This window comes from Mus musculus, chromosome 6, assembly GCF_000001635.26.
Source record: "Mus musculus strain C57BL/6J chromosome 6, GRCm38.p6 C57BL/6J".
In the NCBI taxonomy this organism is placed as follows: domain Eukaryota; kingdom Metazoa; phylum Chordata; class Mammalia; order Rodentia; family Muridae; genus Mus; species Mus musculus.
This window is the reverse complement of record NC_000072.6, coordinates 51,032,740-51,054,003: the sequence shown is the minus strand read 5'-3', so window position 1 is coordinate 51,054,003 and position 21,264 is coordinate 51,032,740. Positions and strand designations below refer to the sequence as shown.

The window sequence follows — 21,264 nt, the reverse complement described above, 5'->3', positions numbered from 1 at the left end:
CATGTCTTTAACATTTTTAGTTTTGTGATTGTCTTAGCTACTGAATTGCGCTCTACTTTATTAACTGAGCCAGGGTTTCTCACTAAAGCTAGTGCTGGCCAATTTTCTCATTTAGGTAGCCAGCTTGCTCTGAGGATCCTGTCTCCATTTCACTGAGCATGGGATTATACCATGCCCAGCTAGCTTCTCCTTCTCCTTTGTTTAAGTGCCAGATTCTAATCTTTGTACTTGGACAGTAAGTACTCTGTCCACTGAGCTGTCGCTGGAGCCCAGGGGTCTGTGCCTCATTCACATGTCTCTTGTTAAAAATGGTAACACTGTAAGGATGTGTGTGTATGTAGTATGCTTGTGAGTATGTGTGCAGGTGCATGTGTGTGCAGATCTGAGTTTGACACTGAATGCCTTCCTCAGCTGCTCTCCCTCTTGTTCTCCTGAGACAGGAGCCCTCCCTCACCCGAAGCTCACTGATTCGGCTAGTCTGACTGGCCAGTGAGCTGCAGGGCTCTGACTGCCTCCACCTCCACAGTGCTATGATACAGGTGCCTGGTTCTGTGTGGCTCCAGAGTCAGCGAACTCAGGTCCTTTGCCTCGTAGGCACTTTCCTGACTGAACTAGTGAACTATCTTCCTAATCTCCCCGGGACTTTCAATCTAGTGCCAATTAAATCTTCCAAGGGCGTCCCTTCTGTAACTTATATCAGACAATATGGGGGCCTGTGGTTATCAGATTATTTGAGCCTTGTTTTTAAGGATAATCGAGTGAGCTTGGCAAGCCCGGGATCTCTCTCTCTCTCTCTCTCTCTCTCTCTCTCTCTCTCTCTCTCTCTCTCTCTTTCTTTTTTCTTTCTGCCTTTCATTATAAGAGATTCTGATGGAGCCAGGCCTTGAAGCAGGGGATAAAGCTCTTCTTTAGGGCTAACTACTCCTTGCACACATATCATCCTTCCTACCCTATGGAAGATAACAAATTCCCCCAGGGCCTTTTTTTTTTTTTTTTTTTTTTTTTCTTTTTCTGAAGGAGGAAGCCTTGGAGAAGACTTTGAAGGATCCGGAGTCAAGCCTGGTCCAGTTCCCAGGGATGTAATTTAACAGTGACTGATTGTTCATCGCGTGCTGCTTGAGTGTCATAATAAAGACAGATGGGAGCTGAAGAAAGATCTCCTTAAAACTCCCCTCCAGTACTGGGGCTCTGTAGAGCCCTCAGGGTGGGCTGTTGTGCCCCGGGAAGGGTAGTTATTAGTTAATAGGCACTCACAGAGCTTATAAAATGTTTTATTAAACGACAAATTCCTAAACATTATACAGGGTCCTATTTTGTGGTCCATATGCTGACTGAATTCCCAGATGACTTTAATGAGCAAGTGGCAGCCCATTAAAATTACAGTAGTTTTGCAAAGAAAATAGCTCCCCGGGGGAGGACCAGAAAACACACCAGGCTGCTACTGTGTCAAGAGTTGTCCTGGGAGCTCCTCCCTCCTCCCCCCAAGATTGCTGGTGGGAACAAATCTGCTGCTGTAAGAAGTGTCTGAGAGATGCTGCTTGCTCTTGCTAATCAGCCCCCCTGGTCTTGCTGACCTTGAAACAAGGGAGAAAACAAAGCTTTAGTGTGTGTGTTTTGCTTAATTGAGGAAACCTGCCTTGCTAGCCATCAGAAAGAAAGCGCTTAGTGTCGCCATTTTGATATAGAGAGCTCAATAGTCTCTTCAATAGATGATGGGAGAAAGCAATGGCTTTAGTTCTACCAGCCCAGCAAGCTGTAAACTATAGCCAATGTTCTGTTAAAAGTGTGGTAATCCCTGGTTCACGTTAACAATCACTGTTTTTTGGTGGTGGTGTTTTCTTTTTTGTTTTGTTTTTCTCCAGGAAAGGCGCTGTTGTGTGTATGCCCTAGGGCAGCTTTGGATCCCATTTCCTGTTTGTTTGTTTTGTTTTTGTTTGTTTGTTTTCTTTTTCTGAATATCCACGTGATGCTTTCATATTCTCTGGGCATGGTGCCCAACGCCTCATTCTCTGATGAGGGTATCTAGAGTCTTTCTTTCCCATCAACATTCAAGCACTCTTTATGCCAAGCTGTGGGGAGAGTTTGCCCAGTACCTGAGATGGTAACCCTGTTTTCACTCCCATTTGGAATCTTAGCTATTCACGGTGACCTATAACTCCTGCCAGGAATGGTCTCTAAGTGGACTTTAGGCTTCCACTGATGAGGGCTGAGAGGCAGCAGAATAAGAAAGACACCCTTCATGTTTAAGGGCATTAACTAGCATCACCGATTTATAAACTTGCTGTAAAATTGAAAATGTTTTCTATCTGCATTGTCCAAGAGCTAGAGACTAAGACCTCAATTTCATCTCTGACATAAGGAAGCGAATCTGTTTGTTGGCTTTCTATTGTCTCAGAAAATGTCTAATGTTCTTACCATATCATATCAAAGTTCTTAAAAATAACTGTCATTTATTTTATGTGTATGAGTATTTTGTCTGCTTCTGTGTCTGTACACCATGTTTGTACTGGGTGTCATCAGAGGCCAGTGGAGGTCATGAGATCCTGTCAAATACACTGGGATTGGAATTAAAGATGGTTGTGAGCTGCCATGTGGGTGTTAGAAGTTGAATCTCAGTACTCTGGAATACCAGCCAGTGCTGGTAACCACTGAGCCAACTCTCCAGGCCCTGGTCTAAGTTTTTAGTTGCAAGGAAGAGGTGAGTTCTGTATGACTTAGGCAGCCGAGAAAGTCACTGAATGGGTAGAGAGGAAGGTAGGAAAACTAGGAGGCCATAGGAACAGATTTATGAAGCTGTCAGGAACAAGTGTGGTTTAGTATCCGCTAAAACCATAAGCCCTTTAGTGAGGCCACTGGCCTAAAAACCATAGCCCTTTAGTGAGGACACTGACCTAAAACCATAGCCCTTTAGTGAGGACACTGACCTTGCCTTGGAGATCATTCTAGGCCATTGTGTGTGTGACTCTGCACCCTAGGAGACCCTAGACAATCTTCTGAGATGGGCCCTTATTGCTCTTTGATGATTGGCCAGCATTCCTACTTCAGTGACTCCCTGTTTGACAGTGGCCCGATTGGTGTGATGTGTTTAATTCATCTGAACCTCAGAGGTAAGGGAGGTGAAGAAGTAATTGATGCCTTCATGCTCGACATCCTGATTCAATATTCTGCCCTCAAAGACGCAAGCTGACTAACTCCTCGGATATAGGAAAGTGGTTTGTGCCAGTGAGTAGACAACAAAGACGTGTAGGAAGATGTGGAGAGTGGGAGAAAGGGCATGAGGAAGTGGGAAGAGAAGACCCATCAAACACGCTACAGGTCATACATGACCAAGCTACTGCCTAACTCCACAGTCCTCTCTGTTCACAGCAGTCTGGTGACCTTGGCCTTGCTTTGGTTTTCAGAGCACAGCCCTGCCTTTCTACTTGCTACTGTCCCTGCCAGCAAAGCTCCACCTCTGTCCATGGCTGGCTCATCTCTCAGGTCTTTCCTGAGGCTTTCTCTGACTATCTACTATGAGTCCCTAGTGTCCCTTTTGTCTACGGTATCACCTTTGCTGTCACCCCAGTCCTTGCCACTGTGTGGTTTATGTTCTTGATTATTATTTGATTCTCCCGCCCTTAAGATTGAGTGCCACTATGATCCTCTATGTCCTGTTCAGCATCTCAGCCCATAGGTGTTGAGAGTCCTGATCCTCTATGACCTGTCCAGTGTTGCATCTCCAGCACCTCCATCCAGCATCTCCAGCAGAATGTATCCCAGAGTGACGGGGCAGCTGTGTTAGTTAGTTCAGTGCATAATCAATGGAAATCCACAACACCGCAATTATCCCTAATATAGTAACATACTACATTTAAGGCTTTGTATGTGATGGACACTCTAGCATTCCTCCCATCATCTTGTTCATTCATTCCTTAAAATCTTTGTAACACAGAGCACAGTGGCTGCTGCACTTGAAGCCTACCAACCCTCACTGATCTTGACAGTATGGTTCTGTAGACTGTGTTTTTACATGAGGATCATGGCTGAATCTTTATTGATAAGATGTTAACAGTCTGAACAATAGGAATCTTCTAAAGTCAGTCAGTGATCCTCACTGTGATGAACTTTTACAAAACACTCGAAACAAACAAACCAACCAGCTAGGCCAGTTTTCCATCCATCCTCTGTCTCACATCCACTGTCTACTCCCAGGTGGAGCCAACACCTAGGCTCCAATCTTCTCAGCTTCCTCTTGTGACTTCTGTGGGAAAGCCTGCTCACAAGCCTTTTGCTTTCTGGTTCGTACTGTGACATTCTGCTTGAAGTTTCAGAAGTAGCCTTCCATCCCATTTCCCACCTTGGGACCTTGGTGACATCCCCTACTGCCACCATTTTATATTTTGTGTTTGGAAAGTATCTGTAGCCCATTGGGAGGTCTCATCATTGAGACAAACCATAATAAAGTATGTTGGCTACATCAAGTAGCAAAAACATAAGATAAGATTTTTAAATTTTAAATTATTAAATTATTTAATTATTAAACTGGCGATTTAAAAAGGGCAATCAGACATAGGGAGAAGGATTCTAAACAGTGAGTAAAGTCAGAGAAGTTACAAGGGACTGGACCAGGAAGCAATAAGCTAGAAAACAGGGAGAGGAAATAGTGTCATTAAAACTGCTAAACTCCAAGGAAACGAACTTGGTAGGGAAGTGGGAGGTCTCTATCTGGCAGATCTATGGACACATATTCAGGCAGCAGATTCCATACAAGACACGCATCACACTTATCATTTGCATCCAGATATGTGTTATGGGGGACTGAGAGACTAGAGTCAAAGTCAAGCAATTAGTATTCTTCATCAAGTGTCACCTTCAGGTCAGGAAGAGTTTATGGTGATGAAAGATAATTTAGATATCCTTTGTGATACCTAAAAGTTGAGGGCAGTCTTGAGATGAAGCAGTTTGATCCAGGAACACCTGACACTTTGGTCTTGGAGAGTGAGGTCACCTAGCCTATGGCAGCATTCAGGAGCTCAGCTAAGAATTAGGAAGTACCTTGATGTGTCAGCTCAGTGCCAGACCAGCATCTCAGTGGCCAAGCAGATAAGATCTCATCTTTCAGAGAGCTCAGATTCAGGTTGGATGAGCTTACAACAGTCAGATCGTAAGTGGGAACATTTTGGATTGATGCTACGTGGGCTATGTAACAGGATCACGGGACAGAGGATGATTGGTGGTGAGTAGCTAGGGAAGGGCTTTGAGAATGTGCCTCCAATCAGAGACTTAGATGACAAAGGGCCAACTATAGAGAGGAGCAAACGCCTTCAGAGTGAAAAGAGATGTCTTATTTACAAGGGCTAGAGAGTGACCAGGCTGATGGCTTCAAAATCAAGGTGTCCTGGATAACCTCAGCTTTGCCACACTGAAGGTCTGAATTTGGGCAGATAACTCATCTCCTTTTCTTCAACTAAACTTTGAACTTTACTAGTCAGCCTTGGGAGACTAGAGCTGTCATTAGTGCTAACATTACACGGTAGCATATTCTCAGTACCCTAATGGGCACTGGCCAGATTTGTTCTAATTGCAGGGAGCTGAGAGGAGAAGTCTTCCAACTTTACTCAATCCTGTTTCTTCCTGGGGAAAGAACAGACTTTGATTTGGATACTGGGTGACTGTGTATGGGTTTTATGAGCTCATGTTTCAAAATCTCATGGCTAAATTTGTGTCACTCAGCTTTTCTTGCTTGGTCCATGCCCCTTTTCATTTTGTTCAGCCACAGTGGTGGCAGGTCGACTTCAGAGGTATTTGGCCTGCTCTTATCTCTGTAATCTAGTAACACAGAAACAGGCATCGCTAGAGAAGGAAACCATGGACTAAAAGCTCTTGTAAGTAACACTAACAAACCACATGCAACAATATGCCAAAATTTTGATGCACCAGGGCCCAGCCAGGGTCTTTCCAGGAGTGCCAGGCTGGTTGAGAGATAATGATGCACCCCTCAAGTGCAGGTGCAGCCTGGCACAGTAGCAGACTAAGGAACAAAACTATGTCGTCATCTTGATGGACACCAAAAAGTCTTCTGACAAATTTGATATTCAAGGTAAAAACTCTGAAAATTAGGAATATACTGGCCTTCCCCAACCCAAGAAAGGTCATCTGTAAAACAAACAAACAAACAAACAAACACGCAAACAAACAAACAAACAAACAAAAACTGTAAGTAACATTGTAGATAGTAGGGGATTGAAAGATTTTCTCTAAAGGGAATGAGACAGGGTTGCCTCTTGTCCTCTAATTAATTTAAATTGTGAAACAAGCAAACAAATGAAGGAACAAACAAACACCCCAATATATACATACATCCCCACATATATGAAGAGGATAGAAAAACTTTCTATTTTTATAAGTAAAATCCCAAAGAATGTATCAGAGCACTCCTGGACCTAAAAATAGATTTAGCAACATTACAGAGTACCAGAGCAACATAGGAAGGGTTAGGGTTAGGGTTAGGGTTAGGGTTAGGGTTAGGGTTAGGGTTAGGGTTAGGGTTAGGTAGCCAGTTATGCTTCAATAGCAGAACCAGGATTCTCACTGTGGAAGAGAGATGCTGCAGACATGGGAGATGAGGATGCCCAGACAACCTGTGTGGTGCTGGGTTAGACTCCCAACTATCAGCATAAGTCACTTGTCTCTCAGTATGCCTACAGCTGAACAGGCACCAGAGTAAGTAGGTGTTGGTCAGTGTGTATACACATAGCCCAGCTCTGCCTCCTAAGACAGCCTGGAAGCAGTGGGATGCCTGAGAAATCAACACACCATTTTAGTTTTAAAACACTATTCTCCAAAAAAGGAAATAAAATGATCTTGGAAAAATGATTAATTCTAGGGCTGGCATGGTGAAACTTTAAGATGAGCTCAGAGCATCCAGTACATCTTCTGTTGCCAAAATGGTTAAGAAAGAAGGAAAAGGCGCAGCCTGGGTAAGGAAGGGGCAGGAGACTTTGAAAGGGCACAGGATTCAACCTGAAGAAATTTCCAAAGGTCAAATCTGGAAAATCTGAGTGAGAAAAATAAGTAATGAAAGTACCAGACCATTACCCAAAGAATAAAGTAATTATCAACAAATTTATATAGATACAAATACAAGATTAAATGCATAAGTCCACTGGGGAGAATGGAGGAGAAGGGCCAGTATTTCCCCATAGAAGAATTCCAATCACAATGTAGAAAGTGGGAAAAATAGAAACTCGCTATTGGGACCGCACGGTGATCACTCTGGCAGACATGGCTCCTGGAGGCAGGCTAACGTAGCAGGAGAAATGTTAAACAGAAAGTAGACACTTGTCTAACCTCAGAGTAGCTTCCCTTAGCACATTCAATGCTTTTGTGATTTTTAACATGAGCCTACAGATCCTTCTGATAATATCTCTAGGAATTAGAGTTGGACTGATCTCTCTTGAAGAATAAGCTGGACTTAGTAACTTTCTTCTAATAAGAAGAGAAATTTGTAACTTTCCCTTGAAAGTCGTTGAACGATCAAGGTTCGACTGCACTGGGAGCGAGACTTAACAGTGGTCACGTGCTCCTGAAACACCGCATAGGGCACATTGTCTATCTCGTGGTGTGAACTTCTGTGTGGACCTAGCATTACACAGCCTCAGAAGGACCAGCACTACACAGCCTTGGCCAGCAGTTTCCAAACACGCCAAGGTTATGAAACACTAGGAAATTCAGGGGACTGTCACAGAATAGAAGACAGAAAGTAGAAAAGACAACCCAGTGCTACTGAGGGCCATAGAGTCCTGGGTGGGAGCTGGCAATGAGAAGGTTAAAGAGATCACAGTAGAACCTGTAGTTTGGTTAGCAATGGCTTATCGATGCATGTCTGAGAACTGTGCCATGAATATCCGCCATATGAACATGAGGGAGAGCTGTTGAGAGTTAGCTGGGGACCTCACTCTACTTTCCGAGGAATTAACTTTCATACATTAAGCCTTTCTGTTCTGTTCTGTTCTGTTCTGTTCTGTTCTGTTCTGTTCTGTTCTGTTCTGTTCTGTTCTGTTCGGAGCAGGTTGGCCTTGAACTATTCATCTTCTTTCCTCTACTCTGACTCCAGGGGGCAGGGATTTCAGGTGAGTTGCCCTGTGTCATGGAAGCAAGCCTTTTCTCCTTGTCTTATTTCTTGTTCTTTTCTTTTTAAATGTGGTTCTAGGATGCACGTCCTGGAGTGGGGAAGAGTGATTCTGATTTCTAACCCCCTCCTCAGGATACAAACTGACATGAAAGGAGCAAGACTGATTTCCTCTGGTTTGGGGCAAAGACCAACCACAGAGGCAGGGCTAGGTTGCCTCCTGCCAAGGTACCTGTATGTGTATGTGGGGGTGGGGTGGGAGTGTTGGGAGGTCTGTTGAAACAAAGGGTGAATACCCTCAACCAAAGGTTCTGGCAACCCCCCAAAGACAAAGCTTCCCCTCCCTGTGCCTGAGCACTCGAGCTGACCTTTTCAGTTCTCAGTCTGTCAAACTTTTGCCTTTGGCTGAATCTTGGCCTCTTACTCTCATTAAACAAAAGGAGTGGAGACCATTGGCTTCCAAATGTGCTCTCTGCCTTTTGAAGCTCCAAGAGACTCTGGGCCGGCATAAATCAAAGGAGAGGGAGCTTATTCATTTAGCTCGTCAGAAAAACCCTACTGTCATCTTGTCACATCCAGGAGTTTGCTCTTTTAATAGCTTTATTCTTTTCCCGTTAAGAGAAGGAGCCGTTCCCGAGCACTCATTCCACACTGTATATTAGCCATTTCATTTTTCACCGAGGGGGGAGAATGCCTTTCTACACATGATTAATATTGAAGTTGAATACCAGAAGAGCCGACCATGTGCTGGCTTTGGGCCATCCATCAGCAATTTCACATCTGTAACCGAGCCGCAGCGATTCTCGGCTAACATCATGAACAAATCATGGCTGGTCCACAGTCAGCGCGGTTTATGGACCTTGTGTGACTAGAGCAGGCACTCTCCCCAGGGATGCGGAATCAGGGATGATCTAAAGCGAGGAAGTGCACACGTGACGAGAAAATCCACAGACCTCCATCTTTAACAATTCCCTATTAGAATCTTGCCAATGGAAGTTCAGAGTCTGGCCCTGTCCTTAGTGACCAAGAAGGGAAGAGTGTGGCTCATGGTTTTGAGAAAGACGAGCCAAACAGCCCAAGGGCATAAACACTTTGCATTTGGGTTCACCTGTTGGGTTGAGACTGTGACTGGGCAAAATCCTCACTGCCCTTCCCTGGGTCAGGATGGACACTTCTGACTCACACTGTCCCTTAGGACCAAGTGTTTGGTACCCAGATGGCCTGTGTTGCCTTTGTCTCTGAATGCGCCACCTAACCTCTCTGGCTTCCTGTTTTCTGTGGGATAAAATGCCCCCTGCACTCGGGTGTCCTGACATGGCTTGAAATGTCAACAGATGAGCTTCTCCCCAGCACATAGTAGGTCGAACCTCCCCCCTCCCCAACCCTAGCATGTGCTTCAGTTTCAACCATCCTCTTTCCTCTGTAGAAAGAACAGGGTGTCTCAGGTGGGGTTAAGTGATCAAGACAGCCAGACTCTGCTGAAAGTTTAGTTGAAGGGCAGGTCCTTTCAGGGGAACATGAAGCGCTTTATAAATTGCCTTCAAAAACAGCCCCGAATCCTTCAGTCAGTTTTAAAGGAACTGTTTACCGCTGCATATGGCAGACATTATTTGGAGTAATAAACCCTCTGAGAATCTGAACATTCATGGGCCAACAGATGGGTCAACCTGCTTTGCAATTTAACAAAGTAATTTATTTCAATCACCGGGACAGGGCCTGGGAAGATTACTAATTCAGTTCACAAGCAAAAGCAGAGAACACTACTCCATCCCTGAATTGGGCTGCTATTATGGAAATGCACACCTGTTCAATTGGGTTTGGGGCCGTCTCCATCTCGATTAGTGTTTCTGTTCCTTCTAAGGTATGGACGAAATTGCCGTGGTTTCTTCTGCTGAAACTCATGTTCTAATTGGTGTCAGGATGAGACAAAGATCTCACTGAAAATTTATACCACAGTGTAGGTAAAATGAAGATCATCAGAGTCAGCTTTGAGAAGCTGAGCAGGTGTGCCAAGAGTGTATTCTTAGAATAATTGGGCAACATGCCCTTTCTTCTTGAAGCAATCTTTCCAGGATTTAATGAGAATAGAAAGAAAGGACTGTTCTTCCTCCATCTTCAAACTTACCTAAATCTCCCACATCTTTCCTTCATTTCTCTCCATGCATGCTCATGCAGGAGCCAAAGGCACAAGGGTTTGAGATGGTCCCAGAGAGTATCTCTGGTGAATTTCTTCATTCAAAAGGGAGCGAGCACAGAATGTGTAAAATAACAGGAGTGGAAGTCTCCTGAGTGTCCATTGCCTGCTTGCAGTGCCTGGACTCCAACACCAAGCTGGACAGAGTTTCACTGATAATACGGAGGCTTTGCATAAACGATGGTACCTGGTTTGGGTTTCAGAACCGCCATATGCAATACTAACAGTTCGAGGTTGTTTTGTTGCCCCCCCCCCAATTTTTTTTTTTTAAAGAAGATACTCTTTTCCTTCTAAAGTCTCTCTCTGCTTTGATGTCTACAGTGATTACTTCAATATAAACAAGTGGGCTTTTTTCCCCTTCACTGTTCTTTCTAGACTATGTATTGCTGAAATAAATTCACGCAGAAGGCGATCAGAGCAGCTACTGGGTTCCAGTTGGACTGACAGAGAGCTGGCGATTGGTGGGAGAATCTCATTGTTCGAGGGAGAGATTACTGTAACTGCAGTGGAATGAAGGTTATGAGTTCTGAGTTCTTGGAAGATATTATTAATTTTTAAAAGTCTTTATGTGTAGGATAACAGTGAATACATATCTCAGTAGGGCAGGAAAATGGGGTCTTTCCAAAGTTTATGTTTACCGAATCTTCAACACCTACATGAATTCAAAGGTTGCATATTTGCCCTTGGGCTGCTTATGATGCAATAATAAAATGCCCGGGGTTGAGTGGTTTATAAACAATAGAACTTCATCATTACAGTTTTGAGGCCGTGGTCTGAAATCAGCATGCTAGCAGGTATAGTACCCAGGGAAGTTCTGCTCTCTGCTTCAAGATGATGCCTGTGCACAGAAGGAGCACTGTCCTCCTGTGGCAGAAGGGAACAAGGGCAGAAAGGGAAGACCCTTCATTCATGAGGGGAGAATCCTAATGGACAATTATGTTTCCCAAGTTCCCTCCTAGTAATCCGACCCTGAGTCCCGAACACATGAACATTGAAGGTCATTTAGATAACAGCCTTTCTGAAGAGACACTGAAAAAAATTCCGTGTGAGCAAATTCAAAATGATAAGATCTAGGCAGGCACATGGTCCTCTTCAGTGCTAAGCCAAACCAAGCCTAGGGGCTTTGAAGTTGCTCATATCTGAGACTCCCTGCCCTGTCCTTTTGAATCTTAGCACCACCGCCCTTATTCCTCGGCCCCCAGAGTGCCTCTTTCCTTGAATGGCCACATCATGTTTTCATTGACTGTGCCCCTCCCTTCTTGGTTCCTTAAAAATCTGACCAGTCATTAAGAGAGGCGGCTTTCCCTCAGTCCAGGCCAGGGAGTGTTTCCTGTCTTGTCTCTCCTCCATCTTTCTTTGGTGACATGCAGGCATTCACCTGGATGGTTACCATGACTCTCACCAGCTGCAGCTTCCCTATTTGTCAGATCAATTCTCTTTGTACCAAGACTTCACCCAGCTCTTCAGAGTCCCCCCCCCCTCCTTGCACTGAGGACTCTTGGTACCCTGGGAGCTATTGTCAGTCTGAAATGGCTGTACCCCCTTCCAGTCCCACTTCCTTCACCCCCTCAAATACTCTCTGTGTGGTGGATATAGATATTACGCACTCTGCAGATACACCTTTGCTTTGCTAGCTCCAGGCTTCTGTTGGCCTTCCCTCTTCCTATAACGCCATTCAGAGAGCATGCTTGCTGAGATTTTACCCTTCCTTAGGCAAGCTCCTGCCTCCACTCGCTTTCACCAGATGCATGGTGGCCCCTCTTAAGCACTGGCACCTCTTTGAGTCTTTTGATGTTTTATGGAGCTCAATTTTTTTCTAATTACACTCAACACACCTTCATTCTACAAACATCTACCTAGCACCCATTAAAGACCAAAGTTGGAGGGTCTGCTGTGATTTACTCGTGTGTGTGTGTGTTCATATGCAAGTGTTTGTGCACATGTATGTGTGTGCATAATATATGTCCATCTTTGTATGAACTTGTACAAGTGCAAACATGTGCATGTAGAGGCCAGAGATCAACACTGGATGTCTTCCTCTATTGCTTTCTGCTTAAAAATATCTATCTATCTATCTATCTATCTATCTATCTATCTATCTATCTATCTATCTCTATCTACCTACCTACCCATCCATCTATATAATCTCATATAATCTATCTATCCATCTTTATATCCATCTATTATCTATCTATCTATCTATCTATCTATCTATCTATCTATCTATGTTGTGTAAATGCCTGTATGCGGAGGTCAGAGGAAAACCTGAGGGAGTCGAATCTCTCCTTTCACCATGTGGTTCTGGATACTGAACTCTGATTCTAAGGCTTGGCTGCAAGGACCTTTCCTTCTATCTATCTATCTCTATCTACCTACCTACCCATCCACTAGCCTCCCTCACTGGCCTACTGCACCTTAACTTTTCAGCAAGGTCTCTTAATGATGCAGAGCTCATAAATTCTGTCCAGCTCTTCATTGGATGCTTGGGATGGAAACCCAAGCCCTCCCACTTTCGTGGCAGCCACTGTACTAAGGCATGTCCTCAGCATGTGCGGCGTTTAATGTATGTCTTTCTAGAGGGACCTGTTCTTGAGAAAAGAGCCTCTTGCCAGTGTATCCCATTGATGCCTACACCTTGTGCCCACCCCTCAGCATTTCCACGCCTGGGCAAAGATGCCTTGGGACAGAGCACTCGAGTTTTAACTTTGCATTAAGCTCCTTTGTGGAGAAATAATAGTTTGTGGGGATTAAAGTTGAATAAAATACAAAAGGAGTTTTGACTATAGAAGTTGAGGACTTTTTGAACGCTTTGGATAGTTTTTAATTTGCTGTCTCCACAATGACTGCCACCCCACGACTTTCAAAAATAAAGCCACAGGTGTAGGAAATGACACGAGGATAAAGTGTCAAGTCAGATGGCTTTGCTGTACAGCTACTACCTCACCCACATCCTAACATCATTAGTAGAGTGCATTTCAGAGTCCCCAGGAGAGAAGGGAGAAGTCAACTCTAAGCATTCCACCTGCTTGATTTGGGAGAAAAATTTAATATTTCAAAGTGCTGGCTGGGATCGAAGGGCTGCATGGCAGACCCTTCTCTTGTCTTTTTGGGACAACTAATAGTTATTTCTCTGACAAGCTTGCTGGTCCTTTGGCCACATTATTGTGTTCTTGCCAATGGGATGTGGATTGTCTAGTCAACACTGTGGTCTTACACTCCTTCACCCCAAATTCAGGATGGCAGAGACACAGGTGGTTCAGTCAGGGCCCTGTCTCTTCTCCAGTAAGATCCTGCTTACCTGACACCTCACTCCACCCTGGGTATTCAAATGAATAATGGTAAACTTGGTCTAGGCTACTTGATACAGAGATTTGGAGCCACACAGACCAAAGCGATGCACTGCTCTTACACTGCTCAGAGCCGAGAACACATGGGCAGGTTCTCTGAGACCTTTCATCTTGCTGGGGACCGATTGCTTGGGTCCTCTGTGTGCTGTCAGCAGACCCTGGAAACTTGCGGTATTGGACAAATTGAAGTTGGTTCAAAAGGATGTCTGAAGTCATTCTGTGTTGAATTAAGAAATCAGTAGTTCAAATGTGGATGCAAATTCTTCATCACTTTAGCAACTGAGAAAACTTTCCAGATGTTTCAGAGAGCTGTAAAATACTGTACATTGTTTTCTTTTTCAATGGGAAATTATTCGCAGGGCAATAAAAAGTTGTTTTTTTAGTAAACAGATTATGTTTCAGGCTGCGGTGTGAATGCTTAAAAGGAACGATGCAATCTGCCACTTTTTAAAAGGGGGTTTTAAACATGTCAGTACAGACCTTTCAATCCTCTGTCCCATAAATTCTACTTTTTAAAATGAAATCAACGTGAGCCCCGAGAGCGTGCATGCTACTATATCAAAGCCAGTGAGTTTGGCTGTTTATTGCCACCCATGCGACGTGGCAAAGACGCCGCCTTTTCACATGGGACGTTTTCCTCAACTTTACACCGAGTGAAACTTAATTGCTTTTCGTGTCCTGGGATCATTAGGCCTTAGTACTCCCGGAGGTGGAGGCAAAGGAGAAGCTGAAAAATAAGTCCGTTAATACGTTTCACCTGGAATTCCATCCGTCCTTCCTTGGACTGCCGGTGGTGTGGCAAGTTGCAGTTTGCGAGGCCACTTTCTAAAAGCAGTTCACTTCAACACGGGTAAAATGACTCTTAAGCCAGTTTCTTGTGCTTCAACTATTACTGCCAGGCAAGCGAACAGGATGTGTGATTCTTTCAGTATGTTTGTTTCTAGTATGTTTGTGTCTTAAGAAGGAGGAAATATATAGTCGTCAGAGGAATAGAAAGAAGCCTGGGCAAAGGCCTCCAAGGAGTGACAATTGTACCTACGGAGCAGAGAAAGGACAGATCTGCACAGCCATGCACAGCACAAGGCTTTTCTTCATGTTGCAACACTGGGCTGTGTCCTACTTCTCAAAGGGATTTATGGGTCCTCTTAGATTTAATTACAAATCATGTATGAAAGTTTCTTGCTGGGTATTTGAATGAAGATTATGGTAATTATCCAACTGAGGGTATGAGAAAGGGTACAATTCAAGCCAGTTGTTAGAATTGCTGGCAGAAGTGAAGAGTTCCTGCGAGGATAATGGAAGATGAAAGAGAGAAGGGCTCATGGGAGACAGCCCTTCAGTCTGTGTCCTTGTGAAATGCAAGCAAACCCACGTCATGCTGAAAACACCCTCCCATCCTCCATGGGGATGCTTGCCCCCAGTAACCCACAGGAGACTCTGGTAACCACAGGGAAGGCTGTTATTGAGAGTGGTCTGATACACTAAGACTCTCACCTAATATTGGCCTCTGAGGATACCATGGATGAAGACAGAGTTGGAAAATATGCATCCTTTTTCTTGGCATAGACCTGGAAGATGATGGTTTAATGATACCTTTGTCGCCAATAGCTTTCATTTATGTCCACTCTGGCGTGGCTCAGTAGAACTAGATCCTGACTACCCTTTGTCCTGACCTTCTTTTCAAGATGGCAGCTGCCATCCTTCCTTACTGGATAACAATGTGACTGTGTGGAGAAGAATTTACCAATGTGGGACTGGCTGGATGGCTCAGGGAGGAAGGGCAGTTTCTGCTAAGCTTGATGACCTGAGTTGGCCCCCTGGGACACATAAGATGGAAGGAAAGAACAGACTCCTGAAGGTTGATCCTTCCCCTCCCCCATCCCCGTGCAAGCTCATATGTGCATGTGTGCACAAACAAACAAATAAATAACTCAATAAAATCTAAAGTTAAAACTGTTGCCTATTTGGGTGCTGGATACCAGCCACACTGCCATCTGCGTTCCTTGCAGTTTGAGCACCTGGATCTCCAGTTTATTCTGAAGGCAATTTTTCAAAAGGTAGATCTATAAGACATATCCAACTTCACTGCTTACGTAGACCAGTGGTTTAGGAGCCTCTGTTTTTGCAATCTGTGAACACCCAGAGCTCCCTGCTTTCCTTCCCTTCCATCTCTGATAGGTTCCTCCCCTGGGAGACGTATGCTGAATCCCAGCAGAGTGAACATCAGCCAAGAGAGCTCTGCCTTGTCAAAAATGATCTCCCACATTCCTCCCATGAAGTTTTGAAGGCCTAGATGTAGTTTCTCAGCTAGGTTTGGGGAGTTCAAACATGCCAGATAAAGGAAAGCCCCTTGGGAAGACAGACAAAACAGACTCACTAGTGGAATGTGTATGTGTCTTCATAGACAAAGGGCCCCCGAGGAGGTGACCCTTATGCCAAGATTTGAGACTGAATGAGATTGGACTAGTAAAAATAAAATCCCGAGAGCATTGGGCAGAACCTTGAAATGGGCAGTCTGGGTGGAGAGGAGGCCAGAGCAATGAGGGGGAGAAGAAGGGGCTGGAACAACTGATGGAGGGAAGAGGGTGGGCGGGAGAGCAGACTTTAATGGAGCATTGACAATCCACTCCTAAGGGAAGATTTTTGAGTTGGCTTTTTCTTAAGTAAGCATCGCTTGCAAGGTTTTGAGCTGTCCATCCTTAATTGGGAATGGGGTCAGGAATGGGGCAATGCTTTAAAAATAGTGCTTGTTTGTTTGTTTGTTTTTCCCATATGGCCCTGATCTAATTGTACCGAGGTAACAAGAAAAGACTGTGGGTCCTGGTGGGGATCAGGCTTAATCACAAAGGGAATCCATGAGAAGTTTCAAATAGGGAAGTGACATCTATTTACCTCGTGCCACCAGCTACTAATGCCTAGGGCTTGGATGAGGGCAAAGGACAGGGTCTGTAAAAGTCATGATGATGGATGTTAAGGAACTATCTATATTAAGTATTGAAGGATGACTTGGCTGGCTAAAGAATGAACGACTTTTGATCACAGGGAATTTAAGCCAGAATTAGTCTCTAACTTGCAGCTGTTTTGAACCAATGAGTACTGGCAGTAGCCTTCTAAAAACTGTACACCAAGAAGAAGCTCACTGTGGGAGGGGTAGAAGCCATCGCTGACATATCTGCCTTGGGATAGGAGGTACGGTAGGCAGACATGAGTGTTCCTAGATTGAAAACAAATGTGTAACCTCAGCTGAAATATGCAGAATTGTTTCATTTGTACTCTTGACTAAAACGGGGAAAGGATTGTGCACACTGTAGATCATTTGTGTCTTATGATGAGTTGAAGGATTTTTTTTTAATAATAATTCAGTGGCTCTTTTTGAATATCCAGATGTTAATAATAGTTTCCTGCTATGTGATTAGAAATGAATCTGCCAAGGGAAAAATCCATGAGGCCTTTTCTCTTGGGGGAAGCTGAGTTACTTCTGTTATGTTCTCAGGCTTCCTGGGGAAGTCTATCAACATATGAATTAATGATGGGAACTGGAGTCTGGCTGGTCACCAAGGAATTACCCGCCTTGTTTTCCAACTTTGACCTTTATTATTTACACACTCAGCTTGAAATAGGACAAATGCAGCAACTTCCCAGCTATTTCATTCCTGGAAACCCAGCCATAGTCTGGATGCTTCTGAGAGTGGAAGAGCTATGCATTTCATAGGGAGTTTCTGCTGTCTCTGGTTCAAGAGGCTGAGACCTGCAACCTCATTAATTAAGAGATGATGTGAATGGCAGCTGGGGACTCTCTCTTTTCCATTATAAATTCCCTGACAGAGAAAAAGTGAAAATTCACACACACACACACACACACACACACACACACACACACACACACCCAAGCTTCTGTGAAATGTTCAATAGCTGGCTTGAAGGACATAACAGTGTTTAATTGTTCAATGCTTAACGTGCTCATTTAGTTTTCTCTCGAGAATAGGTTGTCTAGAATAGATCTGGAATCTGTTTTGGAATAAACTGTTCAAACATTACAACACACCATTTGCTGACATAAAGATGTCATAGACGGCTCTAATACTCAGGGACTGAGGCATCTCTGGCATCAGCCTGGTAGTACAGATGCAGCTGCAATGTTTATATGTCATCCCATGTTTAGGCACCGTGCCTTTAACAGTTTGTTGTTCAATTTGATCTTCTCTTGCAAAGTGGAAACATCACAGCAAAGGGGAGGTCTCTCTCAGTGCTGTTTACCAGAGGGTAGTTTTTTTTTTTTTTTAACTTGATGGCATTTTCCTGAGGAGGTAAAGGTGAGCTGAGTCTTGTAGGAACAGCAAACTACAGTGAAGGCTGATGCTTTTCACTCACAGCGAGACAGGTGCTGAGGTTGGCACATCTTCCACCACCAGGGCTCAGTTCTTCCGCAAGCGCACTTTCATGGGAACGGTTATTATGATTCCCATTCAGAGAAGAGGAAACCAGAGTTTACTAACTTGCTCAACAATATTTCCAGGGTCATCTTCTCAGTGGGAACTGTAGCTCTGAGGCACTCCCAGCACGCTCATGGCACTCTTTCTAGAAACCCATGGGATCAATGTGCTGTCGACCTCTGGATCTGGATAGTCTACAACTGAGGATTCAAATAACAGTAGATTGGATATATGCCTTCTCTACCCAGCATGTCTTGTCCCCCCTCTCTAAACAATGTAGTTCAACTGGGTAGCATTTACACTGTAGTATACTAGGCATGAAGAGACAGTTAAGGACACAGGAGGATGTGTGGGGGCTATATGCACACAACATTGTGATTCATCATTGTGACTTCACCATCTTTGGATCTGAGATCCACCGGAGATCCTGGAATCAGTTCCCCATGGATACTGAGAGACAATGGTGGGTTTTCTTTTGTTTGTGTTTACTTTGTTTTACCTTGTCCATGGGGCTGTTTTTTTTTTTTTAACTGATGATGTAAACACCTCAGAAACAGAACTGGTATAGTCAAGGCAGAGGCACTGTGCGCGCGCCCTGATGCAGCTCTCCACCATGAATTTGTGAAGGGAGGAAAAAAAATAAAGCCAGTTTCACCCAATAGCATTCTTCATGGAGCAGTAAAATATTAATATTCATTAAAACAAAATAGAATATTTATTTTCTTAAATCATACTCCCTAAGTTCACATTTTAAAAAAAGATTCAATTTGTAAAGTCCTTGTCCTGTTCACAGAAAAATTATTGCTGCCTTGATGAAAAGAACCAGCTTGGTGGATTTAGCTGTGAATGGAGGTGTTGCGTCTCCCATGGGGCTCCAGTTTTACTTGTAGGAATGACAGAAAAACTTTGGATATTCAGATTTATCGATCTATTTGCATGAATAAACTGAGTGAACTTGTTGTGTCCAGAACATAACTGATAGTGTTTATGGATAAGATTAAAAATTGAGCTTCCCGAAGAAGTTTGGAAGTTTTGACAATTTGGTTTCGCCATCATGCGCCTGTGAGCTTCAGAATGGGTGAGGAGTATGCCAACGAGCTGAGAAGACATGTTGGCTTATGACTCTGTGCCACTTGTGATTCTTCTGTAAAACAGAATGTGCCAGAGTCTGAAAACTTATAGAGCAGAGAGAATTAGTATTTGCGCTTAAAGTTACAAAACCACGTGTGGATGAAAGTCCAAGGTGGACAACGGACCTGACTGTACCCATACTGTAATGGTTTGGTTCTTTGGTGTGATCACACAGCAGTGGTTTGGCTCTGCACTGTGATCATGCAGCAATGGTTTGGCTTTATGTTGTGACTGTACAGCAATGGTTTGGCTCCATGGCTTCAGAGGCCACATTTTAAGTAATCTTTAAGAAGCTGCCGCTTGGCAAGTTCTGGTGAACTCGCACCTCTTCGTAGCCCTCTGTATACCTCTACGTACTTGAAAAGTCTGTCCAAAGGCCTCTTCGTGTTAGAAAGCAGCATTCCTGATGCTGCATAAGCTCTGTGTAACTTCAATCACAGCAGCATATGACAATGGGTTGAGTATCAGGAGTGGGTAAGAGAATTCACCGTAGTTTGTTAAACTAGACAGTTGTAAGATCTGCAAAAGTGTAAAAGAATGCCACTCCCTTCCAAACATTAACCATCGTTAACTGTGGCAAAATGCAATTAACATAAAGTTTATTGTCTTCTACTACACATTTAGGCTGTGGGATATGAGAAATCACTTTCTAACTGAATGGGAAATTTCTTCTTTGCTGGCTAGCTTTCATAATGCCAGATGGTGCTATGCAGGATGCTGAGGCAGACCAGAAATCAATGATCTTATCCTATCCTGAGTTTCATGTGCTCAATTTGAACCCCCCAGGTAAGATTGCCCGTGGGCACAACAGTGGCACAACTACTGTGGGCTAAGGAACCACTTTCTGATCGGCCTTGAGGGCTGATTCTCAGGAAGGGATTTCGTGCCTGGTCTTGTAACTCCGTCAACGGCCCATAGATGGGGAGCTCATAAGCCCTAGAGCAGAAGCTGTTATTGTTATCCTTAAAATAGTCATGCAGTCATATTGCCCTCTAAATATTTGTGTTTATATCCCTAGGCCTGGCTGCTCTCAATCTTGTCAGAAGAAGTTTCTCTTCCATTTTTTTCCCCAAGAAAGAAAGGGGTTGTTTCATCCTACAGCTTGTAGTTCATCATCCAGGGAAGTCAGAGGAGGAGCTCAAGGCAGGACCAAGAGGACCAAGAGCAACTGAAGCAAGCAGGACCAAGAGGTAGCAACTGAAGCGGACTGTGGAGGAGTGCTGTCTACCAGCTTGCTTCCCAGGCCTTGCTCGGTTACTTCCTCTACCATCCAGGACCACCCACCCAGAGGCAGGGACACATATCAATCAGTAATCAATGCCTTACACGCTTGCCCAGGATCCAATCTGCTGAGGGCCTTGAGAAATTTATTTTTGTGGCAGGCAGCAGTGGAGAGATGCAGGACAAGTCCAAGTGCCGAAGAAAAGAGGACAGGTGCTCAGCATCCTTAGGAAGTCCCTACCGAGGTTAAGGGAGGACCCTTGAAGACGAGGTAGAGCGAATGTAAGAGGCAGGGGGTAGGGAGAAGTGCTGTGAAATCCTGTCTTCTGGACATGATATAGCTTACACAATCGTGAACTGACAGCAGCATAGTTATGCATACAAGGCCTGGACAAGATCAAGCCAGCTAAAATGCAGACCTTGATAAGAATGCTCTCCAGGTTTCACCGCTCACCGAGGAGCTGCCGCTGGTAGATAGTTGTTGACAGAGGAAAAATTATTTGGTTTTGAAGATGTGGCCACTGGTAAGTTTCCCACACTCACTAGATGGCCCCACACTTGTGTACAGATGAGTGGTACCAACTAGACTTAGTGAGTTATTGAAAAACAAAACAAACAAACAAAAAAAAAAAACAGACATCTTACCAAGTTGGTGTGTGTGTGTGTGGGGGGGGGGTATAGAAGGAGTGGGACGGTGATATAGGGTTATGTGGGATTATACTTCTTTATGTATGTGTATGAAATTCTCAAAAATAAGAAAAATATTTTTGTGTGTGTTCACCATTTTAAAATATTAAAGCATATTCAATTGTGCAATCCGTCTCAAAC

The 21,264-nt window shown here is 44.1% G+C and overlaps 2 long non-coding RNA genes across 3 annotated transcripts in view, besides 1 other annotated feature; one reads left to right on the top strand and one right to left on the bottom strand.

Moving 5' to 3' along the window:
* The window catches only part of Gm31746, a 28,323-nt gene extending 7,254 nt beyond the window's left edge, over window positions 1-21,069 (top strand). For both annotated transcript variants that reach the window (XR_869076.1, XR_869077.2), the window contains exon 2: window positions 20,234-21,069. This is a non-coding gene — a long non-coding RNA (predicted gene, 31746). The remainder of the gene's footprint in view (window positions 1-20,233) is intronic.
* The window catches only part of Gm46959, an 80,612-nt gene that overhangs the window by 14,008 nt on the left and 45,340 nt on the right, over window positions 1-21,264 (bottom strand). The gene's annotated exons all lie outside the window — the stretch shown is intronic.
* Window positions 731-2,232: an enhancer, noted in NCBI's record as "VISTA enhancer mm407". NCBI's record gives its function as "enhancer in: limb[5/8]" and the evidence as "EXISTENCE:transgenic organism evidence [ECO:0001131][PMID:17130149]".